This window comes from Equus asinus, chromosome 2 (assembly GCF_041296235.1).
Source record: "Equus asinus isolate D_3611 breed Donkey chromosome 2, EquAss-T2T_v2, whole genome shotgun sequence".
Classification (NCBI taxonomy): Eukaryota; Metazoa; Chordata; class Mammalia; order Perissodactyla; family Equidae; genus Equus; species Equus asinus.
In genome coordinates, this window is record NC_091791.1 from 35,722,781 (window position 1) to 35,743,622 (window position 20,842).

The 20,842-nt window shown below is 44.7% G+C and overlaps 1 protein-coding gene across 3 annotated transcripts in view; it reads right to left on the bottom strand.

Annotated features, from left to right (window-relative positions):
- The window catches only part of PLCE1 (phospholipase C epsilon 1), a 293,833-nt gene extending 273,793 nt beyond the window's left edge, over window positions 1–20,040 (bottom strand). For all 3 annotated transcript variants that reach the window (XM_044753870.2, XM_044753862.2, XM_044753858.2), the window contains exon 1: window positions 19,870–20,040. The gene's annotated coding sequence lies outside the window, so the exon portion shown is untranslated. The remainder of the gene's footprint in view (window positions 1–19,869) is intronic.
- Window positions 20,041–20,842: the final 802 nt, after the last annotated feature.

Here is a 20,842-nt window from a genome sequence, read left to right on the forward strand (position 1 = left end):
ATACTTCGTTAAAACTCAAAGTCCACTTTAGCTGTGCCTCTGATTTACCACTGATAGGTCATCATCCAAAGGGGAGAAGCAATATTATTCATACTATTTACCTGATTGAAAAAGAATGAAGCAAACAAGTTTTTTGGGTTTTGTGGTTGTTTTTAAAACATGTTTAATGTGTAGGCCAACATGTTGGCATTCTTGCTATTTTTCAGGGCAGCATAACTGAAAGTACCGAGCTGTTTGCTGAGTCCACAATCCGAAGCAAGCAGGACTGCTCTGACCTGCACCACCTGCCTTCTGGCTATACCGGAGCCTCTGACAGGGGCTGGAGGTAGAAGGGGAGGAGGCTGAGGGATATGCAGGTGGAGGCGAGGAGACACCATACGGCCAATCCCAGGATCTGGATGTTGTGGGCTCCTCAGTAAATCTACTGTGTCACACGACACAGGTGGTATGTACTTGGTAAGGCGTAGTTCATTTTTATCATGATGTCACATTATTTCACATATCACTTGTGATTTTCATGATGAGTGCCAGGGATAAAAAAACACAGCAAGCTTTGGCAAGAATGTTGAACCGCATTCTATACTGTTTAACAAATAACACATTATGTTTTTCAACAAATAACACGTTACGTTTTTCAGATTATAAAAGCAATACACATTTACTATAGAAAATTTGAAAAAAGCCTCATAAGCATAAAGCAGAAAAGATAAAGATCATTAGGTAAGTGTTAATTTTGTTGTAACTTCTTTCCAGTTTTTCCCCCATGAACATAAATCTTTTACAGAATTGAAATTATACTGTATATCCCATTTTTATCCCACTTCTTTTGTTTATTATTATACTGTCCAAAGGAATAACGTTTGGACATAATGAAATCTACAGAAACATCAGCAATCCCTTTCCCAACGTTCTAAATGTTATTTGAAAAGGGAGGAGATCACAGAAAGTTATATGCCCTGCCCCCTGACATCATGCATGATCTTCCCTGTTTGACATATTTGTAACCACCACCCCATCCTTGAAGTACAACAACGTCCAGACCACTCAATCTTTCTTCCGAGGGTTGGTCAACCAAAGGGTATGAGTCACTCATTCACTTACTCAACAAATACTTTTTGAACACTTACTATGTGTCAGATCCTATGCTAGGCACTGAGTGTACATGGTCCATAAAACTACTGGGTCTAATTGAACATATCAAAGGGATGCTAGGTTCAGGTGATACTTTATGATATTAAACTAGGCCAAATGGAGCCAGGTTTGAGGGTGATCTGATCAAAATTAGCCTCTCCAATCCACCAATTTGACACCCACCTCAGCCAGGGTGGTCTAGTCCTAGTAGCTGTCTAGTGAACAGAACGTGCCTGTGTCCTGTGTCCTGTTCATGATTCCAGAGCCCCCCCTACATTCCTCCCTGCAGAGCCACATTCTACGCAGGAAGCTTTTCTGACCCGTGGCTGTGAACCCCACTCTCAAACTACTGCCGCACCAACCATCCAGAACATTCTTTAGACAACCTTAACTGCCCTTGTTCCCAAGTGGGGTGGCGGTAAGTATGCGGGCCAGGAGCCAGAGCCTCATTCTCTTTATTATTTCCCACAGTTAAGCACCACCTGCATCACTACCAATCACCATTCCTCTCAGGAGCTTCTCCACGTGAATCCATCGCTGAAAAGTTTTTCAAGAAAAACATTTTACTCTCTCCATGGCTGCAGGCATATATACATTTTTTCTATCCTGACTAATAACTTTGGTTGCTTTCCTGCAGCAGGGAGACAGCTAGAGATAAAGCACGTCTGAAGTAGTAAAATTTGATTCACTTTACCCCTAACTCCTCAAGAAAACATAACTACTGAGTGTAAAGCAGTCTCTCGGGTCCCCTCACCACCTCTGTGCCACATCCACACCTGAGATCGTCCAGGCAAGGCACCAATCTGAGCGCCTTTTGTGTATAATATTCAATCTTCACAGCAACCGGATGAGGGACACACTGTAATCACAATTTCCAATTTAGAGATAAGAAAACTGAGGTTTAGGGAGATTAAGCAGCTTGCCTAGAGTTATTCAGCTAGCCACTGTGGAGGGGATATTGAAATCCAGGCAGCCACCTCCCCATAGCACGCCTTGTCTGCGCTGGCTAATATTCCTCCTCACGTGTTCTTCCCAGGAGGCTGAAACCAGCAACTCTCACGTTTACACCAGCATCAGAATCACATGCGGGACTTGGTAAAAACACACTCGCTTGGGCACTAGCCTAAAGATTCTGATTCAGGAAGGAGAGGGGAGCTTTGCATTTTAAAAGGCATTTCCCTCACCTCCCCTCAACCAGGTCCTTCTGGTGCCAGTTGTCTTCAGACAACACTGCGAGATAAACACTCACCTTGTACATTAAACACAAGGAAACTAAACCCATGATGGGGAGAGGCTTTTGTAAAACACCATTCATTTCCTCCTTGCCCATGATCCATCAGGGCTTTAAAAACAGTGGCCAGGAGTCATTACTGAATGGGCACAGAGTGTCAGGTTGGGATGATGAGAAAGTTCTGGAGATGGATGGTGGTGATGGCTGCACAACAGTGTGAAAGTACTTAATGCCCCTAACCTATACACTCAAACAGGGTTAATTTTATCTTATGCATATTTTACCTCAATAAAAAAAAAATGTGGCAGGATGCTAACCTCTGAGTTGCCTTGTGGAAGGTACTCTGACACCCTCCTGCTGACCTGGAAAGAGGTGAGGTTTGGTCCCAAGGGATCCCTTGAAAAAGGGACCACTAGAGACAAAAGGTGAAGAAAGTTGGCCCTCAGGTGGCCCCTCTTCAGCTCTGGGCTGGCTGTGCACACTCAAAGTCGAGACAGCAGGGCCCGCGCTCGGTGAGAGTCCCAGCACACGGAAGCACACCTATCCCCTGCCTGTCCTCTGCTTTCCCTGCCATACTCAAGGGTGTCCATGGACATGATAAAGAGGGAAGCACAGAGCTCAAGGGATGCCGGGAAAGCGCCTGCTTAAGGGCTCCAGCGCCAGCTCCACCCTCGGACTTTCAGCAAGTCACCCCACTTCCCTCAGGCCCAACCGACCTGTTCCTTCTCACCTTTCAGACTTCAGCTCAAATGTCATCCCCTTAGAAAGGCTTTACGTGCTCTAAAGCAGCCCCTCTTCTCTCCCACTCACGGCCTTCTGTAATACTACCCTGCCTGATTGTCTTCTGAGGATTTACCACCACTGTAAATTATATTTATTATTTATTTGTACACTAGGCACTTGTTGGCATCCCCTGACGAGAACCAGAACTTCCTGAGAGCTGGGAAGGTGCTGATTCTGCTTACTGCCATATTCCCAAGGCCTCACCAGAGACACAGTAGGAACTCAATCGATATTTGTAGGACAAATAAATGAATCATCCTCATTTGTGTCACTGCGTATAATCAGTTCCTTCTACCTCCCAAGGTGATTTGTAAGAAAGGTCAGATGAGATGGGGTGTGCCAAGGTGCTTTGTAAAAGGATAAGACTCCACACACAGGTGGAGTTAGCATGTGTGGGAGGAAGGGCAGGTCGTGAGGCCCTGAGCACCTCAAGGGGCCTCCTCCGTGACTGTGGCACAGTGGGGTGCCCCTCCTCTGCTCTCCACTCATCCTGGGCAGAGACTTGTCTGGAATCTAAAAATGATGATGCTCCACCCGGCAGACCATCCAAACAGAATGCAACCAAATTATTTATTATAAGGTGAGGCTGCTCAGTGAGTTTTCTCACCAACGGGGCTCAAATAACAAGATGCTACTGGGGAAGTCAGGGACCTGCCAGGAGGGCAACCCTAGAAGAACCCAAGCTCCTTGCCCCAGGTCAGTCAGGTTCAACAAACATGAACTGAGTGCCCAGTATGTTCTAAGTCCTGGGCTCTGCCCCAGGGACAGAGAGGTGACTGAGACTGTCACAGTGGAGTGGGGGACACAGACACTAAATCGAAAACTCGGTCAGCAAGGTGAATCCAGCCGGGAGGAGTCAGGGAAGGCTTTCTAGAGTGATTGACACCTAAACTGAATTTAAAAGACAGAGGAAAGAGGGTGGGAAGGGTGAGGAGCCCAAGGAAAGGCCCAGAATGGAAAGACCAGATGCTGTATTAGGGGGCTCCGAGCAGTGAAAGCATCAGGTATTTATTGCTGAAGTGTCCAGGGTGCCGGGGACAGGTGGGGGACAAAGAGGGAAAAGGGGCTGGGAGATGCACCCAGAGAAGTAGGGAGTGACCACTCTCCCGCAGGCAGCAGATCAGAGTCATGTTTCAGACACACGCCCCATGGAGGCCGTGTGAAGAGCCCACTCATTGGTCGAGTAGCCCAGAGGGCCAGTCTGGCTTGGCTGGGAGTAGATACCAGTGAAACGAAAAAGATGATCCAGACTTCACTGTGCTGCAAGCAGGGAAGACCAGGCAGGACTTGAGTTGGGAAAGGCTAGGGGCAAGTGGAGAGAGATACCAAGGGAAGACATTCTCCAGCCAGACTTGTTGCACACGCTGGAGGACACCAGCTGCCTATGTCATTGATTCAGGACCGCCTGTGAAACCCTGCTCTGGGCAGTCTCGCTCCGGGATGGTGCAGCTTCCCAACAGCCTGGCAGAGCCACGCAGCAGCTGAGTCAGTGCTGAACAGAGGGAAGAGGAGAAAGAACAGGGTGACTCCCTGCGTTTTAGCCCAAAGTGGAACCTCCTCTGAGCCCTGAGTGAAGGCAGCAGAAATGAAGAAAAGGAAAATTACAGCATTGGTGTTTTGCATAAAATACTTATGCCCCAAATTTGCTCATGAGATATGATATGATTGAGAGCACCAAAGGCAGGAAAACCAGAGAGAGAAAGAGACAGAGAGGAAGAAGGAGAGGGAGAGAGAGGGGATGGTCGGGGTGGGATAAAGGAAATATAGAAGAGGGTTCCCCTTCCTCTCCTTTCCCAGCTGTCCTTACACTGGAGCTGTTTTAATCTCATGTGCTCAACAGAAAAGGGAACAATGTATCATTCTCTCAAAGAGGGTTATATTTTCAGGGGCTCCCAAGTGAGAATTTAAAACTTTGTATATTCATTTTGATGATATCTGTAAAAAGAAAAATGTTCTCAAACCCAACCTACCCCTCCCCAAATCAATCACCCGAACTTCGGCTTGGACCTGGGGGTAGAGGTGAAAGCCTCCATCTCATTAGCATACAGTCACCTTTGTCCCCACTACTTCCAGCTCCTCCAGCTTAAGGCACTGAGAGGCTCCTGGCAAGGTTGAACACAGCGGGCGGCTGAAACTGACAGAGAAATTCCCTGTCACAAGGTCAACAGCATATTAGTGGTTGACCTCTGTGGAGTGATGGGACTAGGGCACTAAGGGGCAATAGAGTCCACCTCAATCACCCATCCGTGTTTCCATGCTGCAAAACCTAGACAAACAGCTCAGCCTCTCCCATCTACTTCTGCATCCCCACAGTGAACAAGGTCTTCTTCCCCTGAGCCACCACAGCACGTGGCAATATTAAGAAGTGGCATATGTTGCCTGGCTTCTTCCTTATGTGCTTCTCATTGCCCCTGATAGCTTACGGCTTACTCTTTACCAACACATCCCAGTGTCTGCTGGGAGTCTCCTACACACTGCAAGCAATAAATGTCTGTAGGATGCACAGATGCAAAAGTTGGAAACAACATACATTCCATCAATTAGGAAATGATTAAACAAAACATGGTACATTCACAGCCAGGAAGCAGATATTTTTGTTTTTATGACATAGAACTAGATAAACTTACCTGGAAAGAGTTTCAGAACATAGTGTTTCATTTTTAAAAAATAAAAATAAAGAACAAAACATATTACGAGCTCACTTACATAAAACAAAACCACACACATGAAAACAAAAGTATATCTTTAGGTATGTATGTGTATATAACTATATAAATGCATAGAAAAAAGTTTGTAAGAACATCAACCAAACTAGCAACAGTGCTTTACTTCTGAAAAAGAAAGTAGAATTGGAGAGGGATTAATGGGCGCTTTTACCTTATCTGTAGTGTTCACATTCTTTACAAGCAAGAATGCATTCACATTTTACTGGTGTAATTAAAAATAAATCAAAAATACAATTTTTTAAAATCTGAAATTATTATATGAGATTTTTTCATCCTGTAGAACTTTGCTTTAATGAGTTAAAGAGCCCGAGGAAGGCAGTAGAACTAATTCCCACTTGGGCAAGGGTTTGTTTATCCTGCTTATCTCAAGTTAGAGCCAACAATGCTAATGATTCTGAATAGCACTGGCCACTCCTTGGCCATCCCATCCCCTCCCACACACGGCTTCAACTATCACCTCTATGTGGATGGTTCCCAAATGCCTCTTTCCAGACATAGCCTCTCCCATGAGCTATAGTCCTGGCTTTCCAACTTCCTGTTGGGTAGGACCAACACTTCATGTACAAAATCAGACTCCTGACCTCTCTCCTCTCCCTAATTCAATTCTTCCAACTAACTTCCTCCTTGCTCTTCACCGGCTCCTCCTTTTTCCTAGGAACCCAGAAAGGAAACTTCCCAGTCAGCTCTAGCCCTCTTTATCCACACATCCACCCAGTTAGTTGTCATATTCTAGTGATTTTTCTAAAAAGTTTTTCCCAACTGTTAACTCCCTCCTGTTGCCACTGACACCACCCCAGTTCACATCCTCTTTGTGCATCACCTGGACTAGTGGAATGGCTTTCTAAATGGTCTCCATGCCTCCGAATGCTTTGATCCACCTGCTAGATTCCTGGCTTTCCTTTTGGTGAAGGCCCAACATTCCAGCCTATTGAGGTCACTCTGAACCTCCATTCCATCACCTACTGTATGAGCTATCCTCCCAACTTTGAGTCATCTGCAAATTTGGGAAACAAGGCTTTATGCCTGCATCCAAGTGTCTGACAAAAACGTTAAACTGGGCTGAGCCAAAGACAAGCCTCTGGACTACAGATCTCTTTCCAAGGGAACCCAGAGCTTATCGCTGGAGGAAAGAAAGTAACTTAAAAAAAAAATCATCAGTGTCAGATGCTTTTCCTATACTACCTCATTTATATACTACAGCAATGCCTGGTACGAGGTATTGTTATCCTAACTTTAGAGGTTTAAAACTGAAGTTGAGAATGGCTAGGAAACTTGTGAAAAGGCCCATAGCTATTAAGTGGTAGAATTTTGATTTGAGCCCATGTCTGTTTATTCCAGAATTCAAGGCTTTTCCATCACGCAGTTGGACCCTTTCATGAATCCTCAACTTCTAAAAGATAAAGCACACACTTCTTAATCCACGTTGATGGCCTTCCACCATCTAGCTGCAAACCCACCTTTGTAACAGTAGAGACTATATCCATGTCAAACACCGTATTAATCTTTCACATGCTTTATTTCATTTAATCCGCTGCAAATCTATGAGGTAGCCACTATATGCTCATTTTACAGATTCAGAAACTGATGCATAATGAGATTAAAAGTAGCTTAATCTGTACATCAAAATCATCTCAAAATAAATTTTTACAGAATAGCTCAATCAAGGTTACCCAGCTGGTAAACAGCAAAGCTGGATTTCAAACTGGGTTCTGCCAGACTAGAGAGATATTTAGGGGGCAGGATGGACAGGAAGTTCAATTCATACAGTCAATCAACATGTATTTATTGAGCACCTTTGTCACAGCCTCAATGTTGTGCTGGGCTAGAGATAAGAGAAGTGAACACTGACAAGGGTCCCTGCCCCTGGCTTCAGGGAGCATGTGCTTTATTGGGAAAGACAGATGCTAAAATGGAAGGTAGCAAAGTGCATTGAGTACTGGGAAGGAAAAGCTCCCAGTGCTAAGAGAGCATGGATTCAGAGGGGATGGCCTCAGAGAGTTGAGGCTTCTGGTCTCGGTACATGGGTGGATAAAGGTTGTACTCACTGCGATGGGGAACATGAGAGAAACAGGTTTGGGAAAAGACTGAGTTCAATTTGAGATAGGAGTTACAGGGACATGTCACACAGACAGCTGGATATGTAGGTCTGGAGCTCAGGAGTGAGGAGTGGGCCACAGAACTATCTGGAACAATTGATGAAAAGGTGAAACTCCACTCACGGAAGTGAATTTACTCTAAGGAACTCCAACATACATGTGGGGTGAACAAGCAAACAGAACACCTCAAAGGAGACCCTGCCCACTTGGCCAATTGATGCTCTCCTGTGGACAAGCTTTCTAAGGACTGCCTCACCTCTTCCCAAGGAGGAATACCTTTCCATCCTTTCCTTTAAGCCACAACCTGCCTTTCAAGCCCTGGCTGTGCACCAGAAAACTCCAGCCAGAGCTCCCTCTCCTGGATTCAAGCCATTTAACAGCTGGCCCGGGACTCAGGCATTTCTTGGTAAGGACATTGAAAATTTCAGGTATTTGTGCCCTGTCTCCCTAACTGGACTGAAAGATCTTTGATGGCAAATCCTGGATATAAAAATAGGAACGCAGTCAGCATCCTTTTACAGAACCAACCAATAGTACTCAATTTCAAAAAGTGTAATAAAGCAAGAAATCAACAGCAGACCATTTATGTGAACTAGTTACTCCAGATGAAGCTGAGTGCCTTCCTCAACACAACAGCAACCAATGTCCTGGGCACTCTCCCAAGTTTTCCCCTGAGCCTCTGCCCCGAAGAAAGCCGGTCACAAGGTGAGCATTCGCTGCCCCTCCCTGTGCATTCTAGTCTATTCCTTGGAACGTGCCGCCTCCTTCAGTGCCAGCAGCTCTTGCTTCCAGAATTCTTCAAGTTGAAAAGAAATTTCTTCAGAAAGGAAGAAACAAGGATGAAAATGTTTTACTTGAGAAAACACCAAGTAGTAGCAATAGAAGCCTCTTTCCCATGAGTCAGGTCACAGAGTTTTAATCGAGCCCCTTTAATAAGATATTGTCAAACTTTACAACTTATAAATGATTCCTCATTCATGATGTTTTATATTACCCTTCCATAAATTAAAAAAAAGTCTGCAATATTGAGAAAGGGAGAGAGTTAGTAACATCTTGTTTCACAATTACAGAAATTGGCAGGTTCTCACCTGCGTTCTTACCTGGGCCAGGTAAGCTCAGGTGGGCAGTAGCCATGGGGACCTTGCTCACCAGCATGCCCCCTCAGTCAGCACAGTGCCTGACACATAGGAGTGACTCAAAGTGACTGCTGACTGAAGGAGTGTTAAAGGGATGAGAAAACAAGACTGGGAAAAAACAAAATTGTAGAAAAACGCGAGGAGACAGGGACTAAGGGGCAACATGGAAGCAGCAAGAGTGTGAAGCAGGCTAAGGTGAAGACACAACCAACCACCTGCTTCCTTCTGAGGCTCAGATTCTCCTCAATTTCTCCCAAAGACACCCGCACAGCAGCTAAATCTTTGAGTCAGTTTCTCAGTTCTACCAGCTGTCAAAGGCACACAAAATATTCGCCATTTAATATTTTTAAGTTTTGTGACTGCTTTCTCTTCTCTCTTCCGTTCTATATACCTTAGGAACACTTTTCTTTTAACTCTTCACCTAAACTTCAGACTTGGCATTGAGTTCAACTACTAGTAGATTCTAAGGCAATGATGTGGCCCAAGCTTGTCTTTCAGGTTTGCTGCTCTGCTAGTTAACATCCCATCACTCCAGCCAAGGAGGTCCACATTCGGCGTCTGGAATCCTCAAGGGGGATGTCTAACCTAATAGCAGAGTTCTAATTCGGCCTGTCTTATGAGGAGAGCAAAGAAATGAGAGTGTCCTACTTTAAAAAAAAAGGGGGACAACGTATTTCCATCTCATAGGAAGAGCCCCAATTAACGCATCTGTGGTGTGCACTTCATGCTCCTTACTCTCTCCCACATAAACTGTCTCCAGCTCCTCACCACATCTGAAGCTGCCCCTGTCACCCTCAGGAAAGTACAGGGGGTCTCCTGGAATTCGGTCTATGTACACTCAGGAGGAGCAAGCTAATTTTAACACCAGCCTTTGATGACCACGGCTAAAATAAAGCTAATGAAAAAAATGCCAAAGTAAAATCTAAATGGGTTCTAGATTAACCTTTATTTTAGAGACATAATTCATTAACACGATGATAATAAACTGCCACAATAAGACTGCAAACATGGTTTAATGATAGGAAATTTGTTAGTATAATATAACATATCAGTAGGTCAAATGTGGAAAAGCATACAATCACCTCAAAGATTACCTTTTTGGCATTTGATAAAATTCAACTCCTCATTTTTTAAAAAAATTAATGAATATAAAACTACTTCCTCAATGTGATTTAAACTATTTAAACCAAAAGCCAACAGCATACTTGTGAATATGAGAAGCCTTTCCATTAAAATCAGGAATAAAATAAAGAAGTTTATTACCCTCACTCTTAGTTATTTATATTCTGCAAGTTCTGATTTAAGAGAGAAACAATCATTATTTGTGGATATACAATCTCTACCTAGAAAGCCAGGAGAATCAAGTAAAAAATTAAGTTGATTTAAAAAAAACAAAACTTTTTTTAAAAATAAGAAAAATATTAATGTGAAGACTACTACAAAACTTAACTGAGAGCTACAAAAGCATTTGAATAAATTAAGAAACATAGCAGTATGGAATGACTAAATACTGTAAACATATTAATTCTTCCTGAATTAATGTATAGGTTTATTATAATCCCACTCAGAATCTCAATGAATTTTTGAGGTTTTGTCAAAAAGTCTCAAAATTTAATTTGCAAGAATAAGCAAGAAAAAAATAAGGAAAATTTGAATAACTATAATGAAAGAAAACTTGCTCCATGTGATATTAATATATATCATAAGGCTAACATAACTGAAACAGTGTGGTATTCATTCAAGAATTTACACATAGAGGGGCCGGCCCAGTGGCATAGCGGTTAAGTGCACATGTTCCACTTCGGCGGCCCAGGGTTCGCCAGTTCAGATCCCAGGTGCGGACATGGCACCGCAGGGCAAAAGCCATGCTGTGGTAGGTGTCCCACGTATAAAGTAGAGGAAGATGGGCACAGATGTTAGCCCAGGGCCAGTCTTCCTCAGCAAAAAGAGGAGGATTGGCAGTAGTTAGCTCAGGGCTAATCTTCCTCAAAAAAAAAAAAAAGGAATTTACACATAGATATCTTAGGCCTAAAACTGACTTTAGGATACACAAAACACGATTAGGAATTTTCTAGGATTATCCAATAAATATATTGTTTAAGGAAATTATATAAGGAATATAAATATATATATGAAAATAAATATATTATTAAGAAAAATTAATTATCTAGAAAACAGGTTAGGTCTTCAACTCATAATATATACAAAAAACTGATTCCAAATAAAAAGGTGAATGTAACTAAAAGCCTAAAATGCTAAAAAGTATGGTTAATCACAGAAAGTAGACAAATACTACAAATTTAAAGGTCATGGAAATTAGGGAGGACATAGACCTACATGGCCATACAGAAATTAAAATTTTCTGTACATGAAAAAACATGATAAACATTTCAAAAAATGATATTAATATTTATATATAGTACCCCATCGTAGGGATAAACACAATATGCTTAATTATTATTAACAAATTTAGGTGAAAAAGCAAATTGTAAAACATGAGGGGGCTGGCCCCCTGCATGGCCTAGTGGTTAAGTTCAGCACGCTCTGTTTCAATGGCCCAGGTCTGGTTCCCCAGTGCAGACCTACACCACTCATCAGCGACCGTGCTGTGGCAGCAACCCACATACAGAAAAAAGATTGGCACAGATGTTAGCTCAGGGCGAATCTTCCTCAGCAAAAAACAAACAAACAAACAAAAACAGGAAAGGGTGTTCTCAATTTGGGAAAAAACAAACAAACAAAAAACTCTAGAAAGCCATGCACCAAATGTTAGTAATTACTCTAGATGGTAGAACTGCAGGTGATTTGGTGCTTTTTCTTTATTGTGCTTTTCTCTATTTCCTAAATTATTCAAAATTAACTTGTATTATTTTTTAATCAGAAAAAATTGCTAGTTGAAAAAAATAGCATCAAATGACAAAGACAGGAAAATACCTGCAAAAAATATGATAAAGGGATATTCTATTCTTTTTCTTTTAAAGATTTTTTTAATTTTTTTTCCTTTTTCTTCCCAAAGCCCCCTGGTACATAGTTGTATATTCTTCATTGTGGGTCCTTCTAGTTGTGGCATGTGGGACGCTGCTTCAGTGTGGTCTGATGAGCAGTGCCATGTCCGTGCCCAGGATTCCAACCAACGAAACACTGGGCCACCGGCAGCGGAGCACGAGAACTTAACCACTCGGCCACGTGGCCAGCCCCAGGGATATTCTATTCTTAATTATCACAATTTTATAAGCCAATATGACCTCAATAAGTTAAAAAAAAGTCATCTCAAGTAAAAAACACACACACATGGGCAAAGAACACCATTAAATAATTAACCAAGAGATGGTGAGCACAATGCAGTCTACACAGAAACTGATATTTAATAATGTACATCTGAAATTACACAATGTTATAAACCAATATGACCTCAATAAAATAATCGAAAAAAAATTAACCGAGAGCAAGCACATTGATGATAAATATAAAGAAGTGTTTTCCTTTCTAGTAAACAAACAAATGCATATTCAAACTATGAAATACCAAGTTTTGTTTATCAAACTAGCAAAAATGAAGAATAAAAAATGAGAGATACCACAAAACTAGTATCTCTCGCTGTCAGCCCTGGAAAGACCACTCCAGGACATTATTCGTAGAGTGCAAACTGGTTCAATATTTTTGGAGAGCATTTGGCAGTACGTATGAGGAGCCTTTAAAAAAAGTTCTTCACTTTGACCCAGTAATTTCGCTTCTGGGACTCTGTGCTGAAGAAAGAATTAGAGATCTGGACAACGGAGAATTATTTAAATAGAAAACCATCAAGGATCGGCAACTAAAGGTCCAACAACAGGGGAATGGGTCAGCCCTCCACAGGACCACACGATAGAGTAAGACACAGCCCCTGAAATCAAGGTTTGGAAACACCTAATGGCGTGGGAACATCCTAATGATGGAAGTTAAGCAAAGAAACCAGGATCCAAAATTGTGTGTTGTATATCTACAGTATGATCTTAATTTTATTTGAAGCAAATGAAAGACCCAGTTCTGCCACTCCCGAGCGAGGCGGCTTTGGTCAAACCCTTGAGTCTCTTGGGAGACCAATTCCTTCAACTCTAAAAGCCAAAGGTGAACACTTGGATCCTCTCCTTTCCAGCCCTCAATTTTCACTATTGGATGACATAGCATTAATAAAAAAGTAATAAACCAATCATAAACAGATGCATAATGTCTGCATTAATAATTAATTTTAATTATTTCGGATTAAAGAGTCTTTTTTTTAAAAACTAATATCTCCTAAATAGATGACATACTTTAGACCTGGGCGCTTAGATAGCGCTAATTCATTAGAAATCTGCAGCATGCCTAGAAGCCAGCTCACTCCCTTATCCTCTGTAACTAATCTGATCTGGGCTTGCCCGCCTGGGTCGGGAACGCACTTCACCTGTTGTCAGCCGTCCCCTGACTTGGCACTGGGGAGGCCTGGCCCCTTCTCAGTCAGCACAGGGCAGTCAACAACCTAGACCCAGGAGATGTCACAGAAGAACCCACAAGGCTGTCTGACTGCTACGTTGCACCGATGGCACGGGAACGTCACTTTTTGTAGCTCTCTTTGTAAATTTATATAGCCTCTAAGCATAGCTCAAGAAGTTCTTGCTTAGATTGTAAGAATAATTGAGCATATTCCTTTTACAACTGCCTTGAGCCTTCCAATCCCTCCCATTGTGAATTTTCAAACCACTCCTGGAGGCATGAGGACGGACAAACCTCAAGCACAGGAAACCAGGCTGAGCTACAGACTAATTAGCCCGCTGAGTAGCAGAGAAGTGGATCTGAATTTGCTCAGACCCCAGCAGTCAACAAAACGGCAGCCTGAGTGAGCCTCACGCTCTGCCCTTGTCATCCAAATTCATTCTGCCTTTTGGGGGAAAAAAGGAGTACAATTTCACGCCAAAAAGTATTTAACTTCTGTGAATTTTATCCACGGCTCTGAGATTGACAAACCAGACTCTAAGAGAGTTCTTCAGTTCTTTCAGGCGAACTTTTCAAGGTGAAAATATGCTCATCAATGAAATCTGAGTTCCTGTTATTAATAATAACAAAGGAATTGAAACTTTCTTTAGAAATGACAGCCAGTTGAACCAACTCCAGTGATATCCAAATTAAACTGTGTTACATGATATTTTAATCCCAGATGTGTATAGTATGCACTTAGTCACATGTGTTTTTCCCAATGATTTTTTTCCATTCCCTGGATTTTCCATATTCAGTGATATTATATAGTTTAAACCTAAAATGAAGTCATCAAAACAGAGTCTCTCCTTGCTTCTCTTTCTTCCTTAATTCTGAATTATAGTGGCCTTACTGTTTTATTCTTATAACGTAGCTGTTCATACATAGCAATAAAAATACATACATGCTCGCTGCATTTTGTTATCGCTCTGGACTTGTATGTACATGCAATCAGCCCCATGAAGGAGAGCTTCTAGGATTTTTATACATGGAGCACAATTCACTGGGGCCACCACATAGCAGATCACTCCACAGAGCCAGCAGCAATGCCACCACTAAGTAGATAATGGCACTGGCCAGCAGTGTTTGACCAATAACCTTGTCAAGCTTAGCCACAGGTTATATTGTGTATATATTTATATTATTAAAAATATATATATAAATATCCCACATTTTTATATTTTCTTAAGCCCTAAGGGTAGAGGGGAAAGGATTCAAGAGTATTAAGTCTGTATTACAAACCAAATGTCAGCAGGGAGAAGACGGGAGTTTCCCTCTGCCCCTCCCATCCCAGCCCCCACAGCTGGTGCACAGAGGAGGAAAGGAGAAATGTCCTGCAGGTCCTGAAAGCAGAAGGGACCCTGCTTCCTGGCAGAGACAGTGAGACCTCAGGGAGGCACAGCTGCTGCACCCATGAGAATCGGCCCAATGTCACTACATCTTAAGTCACCTGTGGTCAGGGACCACAAGCATTTCAGCAGCAACCAGCCAGAGAGAGAGGGCCAATGCAAGTAAGACCCGTAGCCACAGCACCACTGGAGGGCAGAGCCCCCTGCAGAGACGAGGTTAGATTTTTCTGCCATTCCATTGGGAAACTCACTAATAATAAAAATGATCATAAGAGCTAGTGTTTGTTGAATTCTTATTTTATATCAGGCACTGCCCTGAGTCCCTTACATGAATGCTCTCATTTATCAGGTAGGTCCCGCTAGTACCCCTCCCATTATGTAGATAAGGAAGTTTAGGCCTCAGTAGGCCAAGTATTTTGCACAAGGTCATACAGATTGTACATAAGTAGTGGAGCCAGGACGTAAACAAATCGAAGCAACCTGGCTCCAGATCCCAAACCTGTGAAACACAATTAGAGAAAATTTAGAGTTATATTTTTTGCGCATCCAAGTCTTTGGGCTAAAGATCATACATATAGTGCCTTAACTTTGGGTTTAGTTCTTCTCAAACTCCTCTCTCTTTGTCTCTCAAGCAATAGAACATCCTTTCATGCCAAATCTCAGGCAGAAGCCCAACAGACCATATGAACAAGAGGAGGGCTGCATGGCTGAAGCAGGGGGAATGGCTGAGGTCTTCATCTCCTGCCATCCTCTCACCTGGCAGAGGCCCCAAACACTCCTGGAACACAGCTTGAAAACAACCGGTCCAAACCAATATCACTCTGAATTATGTGCTGGCGAAATCAAAGAGGCACAGCTAGAAAACCAACAACAGCCAGCTCAACCAAAAGAAAATGGTAAAAATGCCCCCCCACCAGCTGAGGTACCTCACACACCAGGCCCTGACTCTAACCATCTCAAGTTTGAGCATTTGAGGGGCCAGAAGGAGGTGGAATTCAGGGCTGGAGCAGAGAGGCAGGAATGAGGCAAGCCCAATAAACAGGCAGAGGTGGGAAGCAGAGCCAACAGGACGCCAGGGCCAGCGGTCTGTGGTGAGCAAGCGAGGCTGCTGTAGGAACAGAGGTGGGAGCGTGAGAGGGAGGCCAGCAAAGGAACTGCTCCCAGAGCCAGCGTCCTCCGGCTTCAAGCTGTCCACACACATTATGTGAGACAGCAATAGCAAAAACTTACCAGGCACTTCAATACCAGTTGTTGTTCTTTTTTTTTTGGCGGGGGACACTACATCGGCCTGTCTCTTGCTGATTCAAATACCGCCTTTTCCTTCCATACAGTAACATACCACTCAGTGGCTGATACTGTCAGACTTAGCAGACAGAAACGCCTGCTTTGGGGAGCAGTGTGGGGAATAGTTAAGAGTGCCAGACTGCTTGGGTTCACATCCCAGCTATACCCAATACTTGCTGTGTAACCTTGGGTAAGTGACTCAACCTCTCAGTGCCTCAGATTCCTCTTCTGTGATATGCAAATAAAAATATCTACCTAGGAAGGTTGCTGTGAGGATGACAGGTTAATACATATAAAGTATTTAGAACAGTACCTAGCAAAGTTCACACTAAACGCTGGCTATTATTCTCTTATTTCGACAGCTTTCACTCCACTCCTGACTTCCACATCATATTAGTTTCCTATTGCTGCTATGACAAATTATCACAAACTTAGTGGCTTAAACAGTATAAATTTGTTATCTTACAGTTCTGGAGTTCCGAAGTCTAAAATGGGTTGGCAGGGCAGCATTCCTTGTGGAGGCCCTAGGGAAGAATCCATTTTCTTGCCTCTTCCAGCCTGTAAAGGCAGCCTGCATTCCTTGGCTGGTGTTCCCCTCCTCACATTACCCCTTCCTCCGACTAGGGACTCAGATCCTCTTGCCTCCCTCTCATAAGGACCCTTTTGATTAGACTGAGCCCACACAGATAATCCAGGACAACCTTATCTTAAAATCTTTAATTATATCTGCAAATCCACATTTTCGTCATGTAGAGTAATACACTGACAGGTTCCAGGAATCAAGATCTGGACACCTCTGGGAGGCCACTGCCATTATAGTCATGCATTACTTAAGGAGGGATAAGGGATGCTTTCTGAGAAATGCGTTGTCAGGCAATTTCATCATTGTGCAAACATCATAGCGCGTACTTACACAAACCTAAATGGTATAGCCTATTACACACCTAGGCTACATGGTACCAATCTTACAGGACCACCGTTGTGTAGGCACAGGGTTATTGACCGAAATGTCGCTATGTGGTACATGACTGTATTCAGCCTACCACACATGCCTCTCCAAAGTCTAATGGACAGCACAGCTCTAGAGGGCTGAGTTCCAATTTGGCTCATGAAAACCTGTTTAAGCCATAGCACAGACAAATTACAGCATTAATAAAAACAAGGCTGAGTTCGGTACCCTGGGAGTAGAGAGGACCACAGGATGCTGGAGTTTTCTCTTCCTTTCTAGGCCCTGTGGTTGGCCCACAGCAAAGTGTATCTTTGGTATCTTCTTCTTTCTCTACTCCCCACTCCCTCATCCCCAATGTAACTGGACCACATGCTTTCCTAAGCCCCCATCAATACCTTCCAGTCCTCCAGAAGCACCATCCTCCCCAGTCACCTTCCTTTCCTCTCCCCAAACAAACGCCTACTTGCTCAATGCCAAAGATCTCAATAAAACATCAGGAGGAAAGCAACCTGATCAAACAGATTCACACTCTAAGCTGTTACTGTTTTTTCTGGCTTCTTCCCTGCCTCTCCTTCTGAACTCAGAAGCTCTAAATTGTTGTGTTCCCATGCACCAACCCTCCTCCCCAGCAGAGGTAGCCCGGGCAGAGAGAAGGAGCCCAGACTGAAGCAGTTGTTGTCTTCTATGGGCGGCTTGCCAGCCAGGTGTGTAGAAGGCAGGGCCTGCCAACACACACACGTGCAGCGCAGCCTGGCTCTGTGCAAACACCTCCTCTTGACCAGGCATGGGAAACACTCCCTGCTCTCTGCTTTAGAAGACTGATCCATCACACACAGTTCTTTTCAATCTTCCTTTATTCATTTAGAAATTTGTAGGTGACAAATTGCACATCAAATGATTTTTTAAAGTATACAACAAAAGCCCAGAGAAAACCGTGACTAGGAATGGTTGCAAATAGAAAAAGAAAACCAGCTACCTTCGCTGGAATCTAGCTTCACCACAACCCACTTGAGCATGGAATTTTTAATGACACAGGTCAACCTTGGAGCACATCCAAGTTGCTAATGTTACTAGAAGGACTGGAAGAACGTCCCTCCAGCTCAATCTCCCCTCTTACTTGGTTCCAAGGCATGGACCAAAGATGATTATTATGCATGGCTCCTTATAAAGAAACTTTCCCCTGTGGGGCTGTAAATGGAGGACAATGTGAATGGTAAATATTACGCTTTTCTCTAAATCCTTTCGGTTATATTACCTCCTCCAAAGTAGAGATGTGTTGAAGAACCAAAGTCGTAACATTTAATAATGGCCTGCAATTATTTCTAGAGGGCCTTCTAGGTGCAAGCACTACGCCAAGAAAGCCACAGTAAATGCCTTCAGTAGGGAAAATGAGACGTCTACAGAAATAACTCTCATGGAAGGCAGGGGCAAAAGGCCGGGAAGGTAAAATGCTGTAGGAATCAGAGCAGGGGAAGGCTGAGTATTTGGGGCCGGGGTATCAGAGAAGGCGTCACAGCAGCAACAAAATTCAGTTTGAAGGATCATAAGGATTTAGAGTGGTAAAAATGAGGAAGGAAGGGCCATCGGGAAGAGGAAAGAATGTTCTAGATGACAGCAACGTCAGGCATTCTTCAGAAAGTATTTGGGAAGACATGGCTGCAAATAGCATCCAAAGATAATTTACCTGCCCTTCTCCCCAAATAACAACTGGGCCCCTGTACAGGCATCTGTGGGGTCACCTGCATCCACCTCCCAAGACAAGCTCTCCAAAATTCTCCCCAATGGGGTCCAGCATTCTTGGCCTGCGCTGTGCGGTTTCAATGGCAGCGGCCGCACCCTATCCCTACCAGGGGTTCCTGCAAGAAATACATGGAAACGCACTAACTTTGCAGGGATCTCAATGACCTCCCAGCAAATTTCACATAATGCAACTAAAATCATGAACCGTGTGCAAATAAAACTTTTCCATGAAGTGAATCCTATTAACATCTATTTAGGGAGCTATTTAAAATAACGCTGATAAATCTTTAAAAAATGAATCTTTCTTACACAGAATAATTGGTTGAGTCAGCTGAACCAAGTGTCTCATGGCTTAAATACCAGGCAGGCGGAGGGAAAACATAAATCTACACTGTGCATTTAACATCAGCCACGAGGGAGGACTTGTAGCTCTAGGTTATTCGTTATGACAGCATTAGAAGACTTTCAGAGGAAAAAAAAAAAAGACGCAGCCATCCTTCTAATTACCAGTTAAAGTGGGACCAGGTCCAATATTGTATTTTCTAGGACTTGATGTAGATAAGTCTCTCCAGGAATAATCTCTTGAGCACCTTCCTTGAAATACTGTTGCTAGGTACCGTCACAAAAAGAGCTTCTATTTTTCTTCTTTGTACTGGCCACCTCCACACTGTACACACAAAATGAAGTGGGGACCCGAGGCAAATCTGAATGAGTGAAGGAAGAACTTACAGGGTGTTCTCCAGCCCATGTGATGGCTGGCCTGCATTCCCTCGGGATTCGCCTGCCTCAGTTCTCCCCTGGGTTGGGGGGTGTGGGGACTCTTCTGCCAGGGACGCGGGGTTAGGCAGCTGCCCTGGGTGGATCTACTGGATTCAGAGACTTAAAAAAAAAAAAGCCCCTCTCTCCCCTTCTCCAAGCCTCAGGAACCGAGCCACACAGAGTCGCCTCCTCACCTTTCCTCTTCTGGCCGGTCGCGCCGGAGTCCCCAAGTGCAGCGTCCCCCTGGGACGCGCCTGTCGCTAGAGGCGTCGGGCGTCCCCGCTACCGTGTGTCAGCTGCAGAGCGGATGCCAGGAGCGCGCAGGAACCAGGCAAGTGCCCGGGAGGCAGAGCCCGGGGCGCGCCGCCCGCGAGCCCGCCGGGGTCCGCGCCCGCCCGGGTACCGTGCGCGGCCCGCCGGGCGCCGCTGCCTCGCTCCGCGCCCCCCGAGCTCTGCGCGCTGCCCGGACGGCGGCGCGGGCGGCAGCGGGCCCCCGCCCTGGGCCGGGCTTTCCCAGAACTCGCCCGCCCCGGGTGAGAGGCCGCGAGCGCCGCCGCGGGCAGCCGGGCGGCCGGGGGAGCGGCCTGAAGCGGGCCCGCCCCCGGCCTCGGGCGGCGCGGGGAAGGCGGGCGCGAGGGGCGGACCTGGCCGCCGCCGCCCGCAGCGCGACCCCCGCGGCGCCCCGCCTCGGGCCCCGGGGGCCAGCCTTCGCCCAGGCGCGGGCGGGAGCTGGCGAGAGCAATGCCGGGTCTCCGCGCTCCGGGGAGGGCGGGAACCTCGGGCCGCGGGAATTTAATCCCACACCTATCCCCAGGGGACCATCTCCGGTTGACAGATATGGAAACTGAGGCTCCTGCGGATAGATGACTTGACCAAGGTTACTCTAGTAAATGGCAGCACCAAATCTGGAATCCATTCGGTCATTCATTCATTTAACAAATGTATACTGAGCGCCATAATGTGCCCAGCGTTGTGCCAGGCTCTGGAGACGCTCCTTTTGCTACTAACAGTGGCCCTGCAGGTCTGCAGACTCCAATCCAGTGCTCTTTCATTGCTGAAACAAGAGGTTCACAGCTGCCAGAAGCTACAGGCTCTGCACGGAGCCTTCCCTAGACGCTGGGGCAATTTTTATACCCAGTTGGCAGTCTTAGGAGAGCCAGAGACCTG